Genomic DNA, 13,755 nt, shown 5'->3' on the forward strand with positions numbered 1-13,755 from the left:
AGTCTTTTCTTTTTCAAGAAATAGCTTTGGCTATTCATGGTATTTTGTGGTACCACACATATAAATTTTTAGGATTGCTCATTCAAGTTCTGTAAAAAAAAATGCTGTTAGTGTCTTGATAGAGATTGCATTAAATCTGTAGATTTTGGGGGTAGTATGGATATTTTAACAATATTTGTTTTCCAATCCATGATCATGGAATTTCTTTCCATTTCTTAGTGAGAACTTCAATTTCTTTCATCAGTGTTTTATAGATTTCCTAGTACAGGTCTTTCACCCTTTGGTTAAATTTATTCCTATGTATTTGTTATTTTTGGTGCAATTATAAATGAGATTATTTTCTTAATTTCTCTTTCTGCTGTTTCATTATTAATATATAGAAATGCAACAGATTTCTATACATTGATTTTGTATCTTACAACCTTATTGAATTCATTTATCAGTTTTAGTAGTTTTTTGGTGGAGTCTTTAGGGTTTTCTGTATATAGTATTGTATCATCTGCAAATAATGAAAGTTTTGACTTCTTACCAATCTGGATGCCTTTTATTTCTTTTTATTGTCTGATTGCTGTGGCTAGACCTTCCAGTACTATGTTGAATAAAAGTGGATATCCTTGGTGTCCACGGGCATGCAAAAGGTCTGGGGTCTCTTGAGGGACCTGGCCAGTACCATATTCCTGACTGCCCTCCTCTGCCACAGTAGCATTCCTGGCAGGCGGTGGATCCAGGAGCACCAGTGGCCCCAGACTATATCTTTCCATGTGAAGCAGAACATGATCCATTGTCTGGAGGTAGAGGTGAAGAATCATTACTGGCTGAGCCTGCCCTACCTCACCAGGGAGCCGGAGTAGGGCCATGCTGGGAGCCTGGCAGCAGTTTTCGAGGCCATCAAGGTGGCCAGCATGTCCAAGTTCCCCCTCCAACAGATATGTGGTAGACCAGCTTGACCATCTCAATGTCACCAAGAAGTGGTCCTAACCCACAGGGACCACTTTGCAATTGGATGGATCACTGGGCTGCCACCTCTTGATCTGATTCTGGAACTGAAAAACTGGAACCTCTGGAAGAAAATGAGCTTTTGGACCAGTTTTATTGAACAGCAAATGTGAGTGTAGTGATCTACATATAGAGTATATGGGGCTCCAAACTCTACGTGGTCCATCCGTCATATTGTTTCCTTTTCCATTGCCCTAATAGGTAATGGAAATACAAGACGTTTCTAGATCACAGAGGATATAAAATGTATTTTGGATGAAAGCTTCAAAAAAATCTGCAAACTGTGGTTTGGAATCTGTGCTTAAGTATGAGGCATTTGATGGGGGCTTACCTTTTGTCAAAACAATAATTGCCTAAATATAAGTGAAAAAAATGAGCTTTTTCAGTTAAACTTACTACTAAAAATAGCATTTTCTTCTGGGATTGCTACTAAAAGTAGACCTTTGAATGAAGTAAAAGGTATTCATCAGAACTGCTACACGAAATTGTATTTTAAAAACCTTTTTTGGGGTACCTGGGTGGCCCAGTCGGTTAAGCCCATCTGACTCTTGGTTTCTCCCGAGGTTGTGATCTCAGGGCGGTGAGATCCAGCCCTGCCTAGGGCTCCGTGCTGGGGAAAGGGGTCTGCTTAAGATTCTCTCTCTCCTTCTGCCCCTCCCTCTACTACAAATAAATAAAAAAATCTTTAAAAATTAAAAAAAAATTTAAAAACCTTTCTGAGGTGTAATTAGTTAAACTTACAGTCCACCAGCTGAAGATGTTTGTTTTTTCAAATTACCTTTTTCAGTCAAACATTTTACAGGTATTACCAAAAATAGTAATCCTATCACCTGGGGCTATTTTACATGTGAGGAAATATTTAAGAAACTTGTCAAAAATCATACCCAATAATCAGTGTGATTTGGATTTCAATTTCTCTAATCTAGAAATCATGACTGCTATGTATATATTTAACAGAACATTTTCAAAACACATAGAAGAAAAATAATTCAATCCCATTACCCAGAGATGAAATAATTGTCTTTTATATATCTTTCCTTTTAGTTTTTTAAATATGTATATGCTTTTTGAACATATATTTAGTCTATATGGATAAATAGAATTTAGAGCTAAAAACAAACATTTAATGATCATGTTGCATATTGCCAGTGGCTTTCCAGAAAGATTGTAAAACAATAAGATCAATGTATGAGAGTGCCAATCTCATTTGCCGACATTGACTTTCTCGTTAATAAATGATTCATGATCCTTATTAAAAGAAAAAAAAAGTGGACATCCTTGTCTTGTTCCTCACCTTAAGGGAAAAGCTCTCAGTTTTTCCTCATTGAGTATGATGTTAGCTGTGGGTTTTTCATGTATGGCCTTTACAATATGAATATATGTTCCCCCTAAACCTTGTTGTTGAGGGTTTTTCTCATGAATGGGTATAGTGCTTTGTCAATGCTTTTTCTGCATCTATTGAGATGATCATATGGTTTTTATCCTTTTTCTTACTGATGTGATGTATCACATCAATTAATTTGCAAATATGGAACCACCCTTGCATCTCAGGAATAAATCCCACTTGAGGGTAGTGAATGATTTTTTTTAATGTATTGTTGGTTCTGTTTGATAATATTTTGAGGATTTTTGCATGTATGTTCATCAGCGATATTGGCCTGTAGATCTCTCTTTTTTTGTAGTGTCTTTATCTGGTTTTGGTATCAAAGTAATCCTGGCCTTGTAGAATGAATTTGGAAGCTTTCCTTCCTCTTTTATTTTTTAGAAAAGCTTGAGAAGAACAGGTTTTAACTCTTCTTTAAATGTTTTGTATGATTTGCCTGTGAAGCCATCTGGTCTTGGACTTTTTTGTTGTTGTCGTTTGTTGAGAGTTTTAAAATTATTTATTCAGTTTCATTGCTGGAAATTGGTCTCTTCAAATTTTCTATTTTTTCTTGCTTCATTTTTGGTATGTTATATGTTTTTAGGAATTTATCCATTTCTTTTAGGTTGTCTGATTTGTTGGTATATAATTTTTCATAATATTCTCTTACAATTATTTGTATTTCTGTGGTTTTGGTTGTTATTTCTCCTCTCTCATTTGTGATTTTGCTTATTTGAGTACTTTCTATTTTTTTCTTGATGAGTCTGGCTATAGGTTTATCAATTTTGTGGATTTTTTCAAAGAACCAGCTCCAGGTTTCATTGATCTATTGTTTCTTTAGGTTCTATCATTTATTTCTGCTCTAATCTTTATTATTCTTTCTGCTTTGTTTACTGTTCATTTTCCACCTCCTTTAGATGTAAGGTTAGGTTGTTCATTTCAGATTTTTCTGGCTTCTTCAGGAAGGCATGTATTGCCATAAACTTCCCTCTTAGGATTGCTTTTGCTGCATCTCAGAACACTGTTGTGTTTTCATTTTCAGTTGTTTCCATGTAATTTTTTATTTCTTCTTTGATTTCTTGGTTGACCTATTCATTGTTTAGTGACATGTTTTTTAAGCTCCATGTATTTTTTCTCTTTCCATATTTTTTCTTGTGGTTGATTTCCAATTTCATAGCATTGTGTTCAGAAAAGATGCATGGTATAACTTCAGTCCTTTTGAATTTGTCGAAACTTATTTTGTGGCCTAATATGTGACCTATTCTAAAGAATGTTTCATGTGCATTTGAAAAGAATGTTCTACTATTTTAGGATGGAATGTTCTGAATATATCTGTACAAGCCATCTAGTCCCTTATTATCCTTTTAATATCCTTTTAAGATTAGTAGTGATTTCACCTCTCTTATCCCTGTCTATTCTCTTTTTGTTATTAGTCTTGCCAGAGGTTTGTCAGTTAAAAAAAATCTTAAAAAGTAGCTTTTGGCTTCATTGATTTTCACTGCTATAATTTAGTTTTATGTTTCATTGATTTATGCCTTGATTTTTATTATTTCTTTCCACTTAATTTGGGTTTAATTTGTTTTTTTTTTCTTCTAGTTTCTTAAAGTAAAATATGAGACTTTTCTTCTTTCTAATATAGGTGATTATTCCTTTAAAAATATCCCCAAAGTACTGTGCTTGCAGCATCCACAAATTAAGATATGTTGTTTTCACTTATATTTAGTTTAAAATACTTTCTTTTTAAATTTATTTTTATTTTTAAGTAATCTCTACACCCAATGTGGAGCTTGAACTTAGAATCCTGAGATCAAGAGTCATGCTCCACAGACTGAACCAGCCAGGTGCCCCATATTTTAAAATACTTTCTAATTTCCCTTTGGATTTACTGGACCCATTGGGTTATTTAGAAGTGTATCATTTAGTTTCTAAATGTTGGAGAATTTTTAAAAGATATTTATTTGTTTGTTTATTTATTTATTTATTTGAGAGAGAGAGAGAGAGAGAGAGAGAGAGCATGCAAGTAGGAGGAGGAGCAGAGTAAGGGAGGAGGAAGGAGGGGAAAGAATCTCAAGCAGATTGCCCTGAGTGCAGAGCCCAATGAAGGGCTTGGTTTTACAACCCTGAGATTATGACCTGAGCTGATACCAATAGTTGTTCACTTAACTGACTGAGCCACCCAGGAGACCCAGTGTTGGGGAATTTTTTAGACATTTTCTTGTTATTGATTCGTCATTTAATTCCATTGTTGTTAGAGAATATATTTTATTTTATTCAAATCCTTTTTTATTTTATAATAACTGTATTGTTGCCTTGAATATGGTTTATCGTGGTAAATTTCTTAGTGCACTTGAATATATATTCTGTTGTTGTTGGGTGGGAGTATTTTATGGTTGTCAATTAGGTCAAATTGTTTTATAGTGTTTTTCAAATCTATGTCCTTACTGATTTTTTTCATCTACTTATTCTATCAGTTACTGAGAAGAGTTTTGAAATCCCTGACAGTAATTGTGGGCTTGTCTATTTCTTCTTACACTTTTTTTTGTATATATATTTTTTTATTGGAGTTTGATTTGCCAACATATAGCATATCACCCAGTGCTCATCCCATCAAGTGCCCCCCTCAGTGCCCGTCACTCAGTCACCCCAACCCCCCACCCACCTCCCTTCCACTACCCCTTGTTGGTTTTCCAGAGTTAGGAGTCTCTCATGTACTGTCACCCTTACTGATATTTCCCACTCATTTTCTCTCCTTTCCCCTTTATTCCCTTTCACTATTTTTTATATCCCCCAAATGAATGAAACCATATAATGTTTGTCCTTCTCCAATTGACTTATTTCACTCAGCATAATACCCTCCAGTTCCATCCACGTTGAAGCAAATGGTAGGTATTTGTCATTTCTAATGGCTGAGTAATAGTCCCCCATTGTATACATAGACCACATCTTTATCCATCATCTTTTGATGGACACCGAGGCTCCTTCCAAAGTTTGGCTATTGTGGACATTGCTACTATAAACATCGGGGTGCAGGTTTCACTGCATCTGTATCTTTGGGGTAAATCCCCAGCAGTGCAATTGCTGGGTTGTAGGGTAGCTCTATTATTAACTCTTTGATGAACCTCCACACAATTTTCCAGAGTGTCTGCACCAGTTCACATTCCTACCAACAGTACAAGAGGGTTCCCCTTTCTCCACATCCTCTCTAACATTTGTTGTCTTCTAATTTTCCCCATTCTCACTGGCGTGAGGTGGTATCTCATTGTGGTTTTGATTTGTATTTCCCTGATGGCAAGTGATGCAGAGCATTTTCTCATGTGCTTGTTGGCCATGTCTATGTCTTCCTCTGTGAAATTTCTGTTCATGTCTTTTGCCCATTTCATGATTGGATTGTGTGTTTCTTTGCTGTTGAGTTTAATAGTTCCTTATAGATCTTGGATACTAGCCCTTTATTTGATAGGTCATTTGCAAATATCTTCTCCCATTCTGTAGGTTGTCTTTTAGTTTTGTTGACTGTTTCTTTTGCTGTGTATAAGCTTTTTATCTTGATTAAGTCCCAATAATTCATTTTTGCTTTTGTTTTCTTGCCTTCATGGATGTATCTTGCAAGAAGTTGCTGTGGTCAAGTTCAAAAAAGGGTGTTGCCTGTGTTCTTCTCTAGGATTTTGATGGATTCTTGTCTCACATTTAGATCTTTCATCCATTTTGAGTTTATCTTTGTGTATGGTGTAAGAGAATGGTCTAGTTTCATTCTTCTGCACATGCCTGTCCAATTTTCCCAGCATTTATTGAAGAGACTGTCCTTTTTACAGTGGATAGTCTTTCCTACTTTGTTGAATATTAGTTGACTCTTCTTACAGTTTTAATAGTTTTTGCTTCTTGTACATTGAAACTGGTTAGATGCATAAACATCAAGAATTTTTACATCTTTTAAATCAATTGACCACTTTATCGTAATTAAATAACCCTTTTTATCTTTGACAATTTTTTTTGTCCTAAAATTTACTTTGTCTAATATTAAAATAGCCATACTGGCTTTATTTTTTTTTTCTGGCTTTATTTTAATTAGAGTTATCATGATATATCATTTTACCATGCTTTTACTTTTAACCTATTAATGTCTTTGTATTTGAAGTTTGTGTTTTGTAGGCAGCATATAATGGAGTTTTATTTTTTTATGTAATTTGACAATCTCTGCTTTTAATTGGGGTTTAGACTATTTACATGTAATTTGATTATTGGTATGGTTAGGTTTATTTTTTTTAAAGACTTTATTTATTTACTTGAGAGAGAATGAGATCACAGAGAGATAGGGGGAGAAAGAAAACTCCATGCTGAGCAGGGAGCCCGATGCGCAGCTGGATCCCAGGACCCCGAGATCATAACCTGAACTGAAGGCAGATGCTTAACTGGCTGAGCCATCCAGGCACCGGTAAGGTTAGGTTTAAATCTGCCTTTTGGTGTTTGTTTTCTATTTGCCTCATGTGTTGTTTCTTTTTTATCTTTCCTGCTGCCTTCTTTTGGGTTAAATAAATATTTTTTGTGATTCAATTTTATCTTTTTTGTTGGTTTATTAACTATTATTTTTTGTTTTCTTATTTTAGTGGTTGCTTTAGAATTTATAGTATACATTTTTTTTACTTATCACAGTCTACTTTCAAGTAATATTATGCCACTTTACAAATAGTATAAGAACCTTACTATAGTATACTTCCACTTCTTCCTTCCCATTGTGCTATTGTTGTAATACATTTTACTTCTACAAATTTTATATGCCCTATACTACATTGTTATTTTGTTTAAACAGTCAATTATCTTTTAAGGAGATTTGAATAATAAGAAAAAAATCTTATGCGTTTATCCATGCAGGTTGTATTTCTGCTGCTCTTCATTACTTTGTATAAACCCCTATTTCCTTCTGATACCATTTTCCTTCTTCCTAAAGAATTTAATATTTCTTATAATGTGGCTTTATTGGTCATGAATTCTCTCAGCTTTAGAATGTTCAAAAAGTCTTTTTTATCCCACTTATTTTTGAAAGATATTTTTACTGGGTATAGAATTCCAGGTTAACAGTTTTTCTCTTTCAGTTCATTAAAGAAGCTGTTCTAATATCTTCTTGCCTTTATTATTTTTGATGAGAAACCACTGTCATTCTTATCCTCATTTCTCTCTGTGTAATGTGTCTTTTATCTCTGATTTTCTCTTTATTGCTGGTTTTGAGCAATTTGATTATGTCGTGCCTTGGTGGAGTTTTCCTTTTTTTTATGTTTGGAGTTTTTGACATTCTTGGATCTGTGGGCTTATTGTTTTCATTAAACTTGGAAAACTTTCTGCCATTAGTTCTTTAAATATTTTGTATGCCTTCCACTTTGGAAACTTAAGTTACACATATGTGAAGCTTATTGTGGAGGAAACATTATAAGCAGACACATTTTTGGGAAAGTCTATTTTTGGAAAATAGTACATTTTTGTGAAATTATACATAGCTTAATATGGCTAGAGTAACTCTATTCATAAGTGTTAGGAAATAAAGATTCTGATCTTTATCAGTATATCTTTCAGTGAGTGTTAATGTTAGATCTCAGTTTTATCCCTGTCTAGATCCACATTAAATGCTAATTTCTGGTAAAAAAAAATTCAAGGAATTATATCATTATGGGTGAGAATGAGAGTTCTAGGTGTCCTTGGTTGAATTCAAATTTTAGCTCCATACTCTTAGAATGAATTCTGGTTAATTTACTCTATCTAGGCCTCACTTTCCTTACTTGCAAAATGAGTATCATGCATTAACACTCAGGGATTTTGGAATATGAAGTGAAATATGAAATTATGCAATTGAAGAACTAACCATACAAGTACAATTTCCACAAGCTTGCACCAAATATTCTTTGTAACAACTACATGGTAGCACTAATGACAGTTCTGCCTCAGTTGCATGGTGTCAGCTATATGGTGTAAAGCTCATGCTTTTCAACATACCTGTGATAAAAGTGTTGGATCTGTTCCTGGGACCTGATAGTAACTCATGGCAAAATTTGGTTGTGACCACTGGTGCTTTGCTGAAGTATTGGTGGATATCATTGAAAAGATCATACGAGCATGTGTTTGTCATTTTTATTTCATGTTTTATTACTAAATATTAGTTATCATAGAGAGTCATTAAATGATATTATTTTTAGCATCACTAAATCATATAATTTAGAAGAAGGTATGTTTAAACCAAGTATGTAAGAGCTAGTGTATGTGGTAATTGTCTTTGGATTATTTTTACTTAATTAGCTCTTTCTTATATTTTATTGCCATTATACTTCAAAAACAGTCTTGAATATCTAGTACACTTATTAACTTCTTTAAAAGCTCTCAAAGACACACTCAGCCTTATCTCCATCTAGCCCTATGGATGGTGATGGAAAGAGACATTTGATTCTCTTCTTCTGGGTCTGGGAGACAGGCCATCCCACTGGGTGCAGTATATAGTGAGTCTGCAGTGGCTTGGGTAGGTCAGAACGGCAGAGATGCTCAGCTTCTCTCAGGAGATTGCTGGTCTTCCGGGGATCCTATATTTATTGTTGAGATTCAGCATCATCACTAAGTATTGAGTATATTTAAAAAATTGAATCCCATCACCCTAAAACTACCACTGGTATTTTGGGGATATTTCTTTCTAATTTTTTAATTCACATTTTAAAATAATTTACTATTTTTTTTATTTCAAGATAATATCAATTCATTGTACAAAAGTTAGAAAATAAAAGCTCAAATAACAATACATATATGAAATAAAATGTAAATTAAGATCAGTGTACATAATAATTTTATAACTGAATCTTTTTACATCATATGTCATTTCTCCACTATGTTGTATATATTTTATGAATTTAATGGATATAAAAGCAAATATACACTTCTGTATTTTTCCTTTCCAATCAGATATTCCTGAATGACCAACTTTCTAGATTACTTTCTACTTTTTATAGAACATTATTAATGCTAGTAATGCAACAGAATGGTTGTACTACAATATACATAAACACTCCTACTACTTAATATTTAGATTCTTTCTAATTTATTTTATTTAAAATATAATTGGAATCTAATTTTATGTTAGCAATCTTTTCCATATTTTGGATTATTTTGTAAGACATATTCTTAGAAGTGGAAATATTATACCAAAAGTTACATATATACTTGAAGTAGTTTTAAATATTGTTAATACATTTCCAAGTTGATTATGAGATAGCCAGTTATGCCATATCCTCAAAATTTTTAAATAAAGTTAATTTAGTAGTTTAAAAATAATATTTTTTTGGTTTTCATCTATAATTCTTTGATGACTAAATTGACTAGTATAATATGTTTTTAAGCATGCTGTATATTTGTTTATGTTAACCATCTCTGTGTATTTTGTGCATTTTTTCTCTATTAGTTTTTAAGTATTTTTATTAAATTGTATGATTAAAGTAAACATCTACTTAAGGGACATCCCTGTCCCTTATGTATTTTCTTGTATTTCATTTCTATTAAAAGGAAAATGTATTACAAATAGTTTCAATTAAAATACACAGTAAATACTTGATTTCTCATTGAGAAGTGACAGGATTTTTTGTGGGGTGGGGAATGAAGCATAAAAGTTTAGAATATAACACAGTGACATTTACGCTTTGTCTTTAGTTCCTTTTTCATATAAATGGTACAAGAACTTCATAGTTGGTTGCTAATCTGCATTTTAATAGACAGTTTTTATTTTTAAACAGAAAGTATATATGTCAAATGTTATGTTGACAAATTAATTGACCATAATTGTCAAAATTGCTGGTTATTAATTTATTTTCAGTTTTTGTGTGTGAAAATGTAAACCTGCACAAGTGCCATGGTCAATTATGGCACATTTGATGTGACCTAATTAGTATTGTGAGGAACCAACACATGGAAAAACAAATGGGACACATGCTAGGGATAAAATTGAATGTGACATGAATACTAATTTTGGCTTTATATTGTTTTACTCATTAAAATCCCTCTTCTATGAAAGAATAGAAAATAGAACTAGACAGTTATTAATCTTTGCATAGTAGGGACTGTGTAAGATGCATTCACGGACATTTATTTAATTCTCATTTATCCATGAAAGAAGAATATTATTCCCATTTTACAGATAAGGAAAAAGATTCAGTGAAGTGAATAAAACTCTCCCAAACTGTATCCTGTCTGAAATAGCTAAGATCATTCCATCTATTTGACTTCAAGGTAACATCAGTAAATTATTTTTTCAAAATTTTTTAGTCTTAATTACATCCCAAAATTTAAAAAAAAGAGAAGAATTTTCATAGAAAACATTTTTAAAAATCTCAGATATTAGTGGATGATATTATCCCCACTCCCTAGATGGGATATCATGAGAATAAATCATGGTTCTTTGATAAAGCTTTCATATTCATCTGAAAGTCTCAAGTTTTTCTGTAAGTGACAAGTCCTAGTATGATGCCAATGCCACATTTAGACCTGGACAAGTGGGATTACTGCCCTGGACTGTGGATATCAGGATGCCTGCCTTTCTGGAATTTTTTTAAGTCTTCCCCTAGTGCCATCTGGGCAGGGTATCTTTGCCCAGACTGATGCATGGACCCTGTCCCATTTTTCACTTCAGGACACTCTCTCTCTACTTTCTTTTCCCATACCATTCATGTATGAGGTTGACTAGATATCTAGAGGAGCTTTAGGAAAGTCACCCCAGGCCCTATTTATTTATTTATTTATTTATTTATTTATTTATTTATTTGGGCTTCTAGCTCAGCAGGGAAGAAATTCATTTCCCTTTTCCCTTTAAGCTGGTTTAGCTGGTCTGGTATTTCTTTGCAGGATAGTGCCATGGACACAGGATGAGTTTGATTCTGGACTATTGATAACCCACTGCCAACCTTTAGTCACGTATAGGTCCATATGTCAGCCCCCATCTGTGTTCTGGTTGCAGGGCTGCCTTCTGGCTACATCATCTGCAGGTGAGGGTGGCAGAGGGGTGACAGTGCAACTTGTACCCTATCTGTTCCCTGAGCCTGGCACCCAGGTTATGGCCCTATCTCCTCTGAAGGCTTTATGCTGCCTGGCAGGCAGTCTTCCTGGGGTGTCCTTGCCTATGTCTTTTCAAGACTGTAACTCTGCTATGTTAACAGGTCCTTTAATCAACATCCTCTCTTGTCTCTATGGTTGATTTAATAATGTTGCTCTTCCAAGTTTACTGTAAACCATGTAAATGGTGGACAGATTTCTTTGAGCAAGTGGACCCATTCTTTATTCTTTATGCCTATCCTCCCTGCAGGTGGCATGTATGGAAGGCAGGAGTACAGTTTGAAAGTACAGTTTGAAATACTCTAAGAATACAGTGATCATGGCCCAAAAAGTTAAGAGAAGATGGGATTGAAAGATATGGTGTTTTATATTTATCCTATAAAATTCTGAAGAGTAAATTTATCATGTCCAGAAAGTGCATTTTCTTGTATGTCCTGAGTAAGACTTGCATTTGTGGTTATTGTCAATAAGGCATAGTAACAAATTTTAGAAGTCAGTAGCCACAGGTGGCAGGTAAATGAAGCACTGTCATGTGTAAGAGTAACCGGCATTGGTTAGTGGTATTAGGAAACTTCAAGGACAAGCTCTATAAGGTTTCCATGCAAATATGTTCTGAAGAGTCATGTTATTGTGAGTAATAACAGCACTGCTAACTTTTTCTCAGTTGGAGACATAAATTAGTCAGCAATGGAGCATTTAATAAAGAACAGAGAGATGGTTCCTGGACCGGAATAAGAAGACATGTTGACTAGACATTATGAAAACTCTTTATGTACTAAATGGACATAAGCAAATACATAAGGACATTTTCTCAGCCCTATTCTAAATCTTCATTTGTAAATCACCATGTCTCCCATGGGCCCATGAATTTAGTTATACTTTTAAAAATAAAATTGATTATGCATATAGGGGGTTGTACAAAATATTTGGCCAGAGGCCTATACAACCTAGAAGCAGTTTTTACTTATTTGTTTATTTTTAAAGATTTATTTATTTATTCATGAGAGACACAGAATGAGAGGCAGAGACATAGGCAGAGGGAGAAGCAGGCTCCCTGTGGGGAGTCTGATATGGGACTTGATCCCAGGACTCCAGAATCATGCCCTGAGCCGAAGGCAGATGCTCAACTGCTGACCTAGTCAGGCGTCCCAGGGGAAGTGTTATAAGATACAGACACTTAGTTTGAACCATAAAAGCTATTCTTCATGAAATTCTTCCTTGAAATGGATATTTCTTCACAGAATATCCGTTTTTGAGGACAAAGAGGAAGTTATCATCACCTTCATATTTTAAGTGTCCTGCACAGTTGTTCATCATACATTTGTTATACTGAATTAAACTTACTGTAGGTTGGACCTTCCCCAACATGGAGCTAAATGTCATCCTAGTTGAAAGATGATCCCAGCCATGCCCATTGTTGTTCATTTGGTATAAAAATGTGTTTGCCAGTCTTCATGTTTTCGCATTTCATTGTATGATCCTGAAAATCCCAGCTAAAGTGCTTCTTCATGAGGGAAAAACACAGAGAAGGCCCAAGCCTACTGGTGTGAACTTGACAGAGCCAAACAATTTTTTTTTGGCAGATTTGCCTGTTTCAGGTGGGTTGCTGGGCCTCCTGGGTTAACTTGTCTGTCTAGATCCCAGGGAGAAGGAAGCACCTTTAGGTCTTCAGATATGTAAATCTTCCTATGTTCTTTGGTTCAGAAGTGTGTTCTCAACTTGGTTCTATCTGGCTTAGCCCTGGAACCCTATCTTGTCCACTCTAGTTTCTTTTGGTTGTTTCTTTGGCTTAGAATTCTGACTTGACTGCTTATATTTCTGACTTCAACAGGAGCTAACTTCACATTCAATACAACTCAATGGCATTTATTTTTAGTAGAATACAGTTTGGTGATTTTAACTTTGGTTTTCTTTTTCTGCATGTTTTCTTATGGCCTTGTGGATTTCCATCCATCAGTAAAGTAGCATTTAGGGCAGCCCAGGTGGCTCAGCGGTTTAGCGCCACCTTCGGCCCAGGGCATGATCCTGGAGACCTGGGATCGAGTCCCGTGTCAGGCTCCCTGCATGGCGCCTGCTTCTCCCTCTGCATGTTTCTCTGCCTCTCTCTCTCTCTCTCTCTCTCTCTGTGTGTGTGTCTCTCATGAATAAATAAATACAAATCTTTTAAAAAAATAAAGTAGCATTTATTGTCTCAGATGGAGGGTAGACTCAGTGCAGAACAAAGTAGTATTTTCTACTTTTGAGTTCCAAAAAGGTTTTAAAAACCCGTAGCAGAGGTAAAAGATGGAAAACCAAAGTATCATTGTTTTGCAAGAGTCAGATCCTTGAGA

At 34.6% G+C, this 13,755-nt stretch overlaps 1 pseudogene; it reads left to right on the forward strand.

The window, feature by feature from the left end:
* The first annotated feature begins 629 nt into the window (after positions 1-629).
* Positions 630-978, forward strand: LOC112658321 (ribosomal protein 63, mitochondrial-like; annotated as a pseudogene).
* Positions 979-13,755: the final 12,777 nt, after the last annotated feature.

This window comes from Canis lupus, chromosome 12 (genome assembly GCF_003254725.2).
Source record: "Canis lupus dingo isolate Sandy chromosome 12, ASM325472v2, whole genome shotgun sequence".
Lineage (NCBI taxonomy): Eukaryota > Metazoa > Chordata > Mammalia > Carnivora > Canidae > Canis > Canis lupus.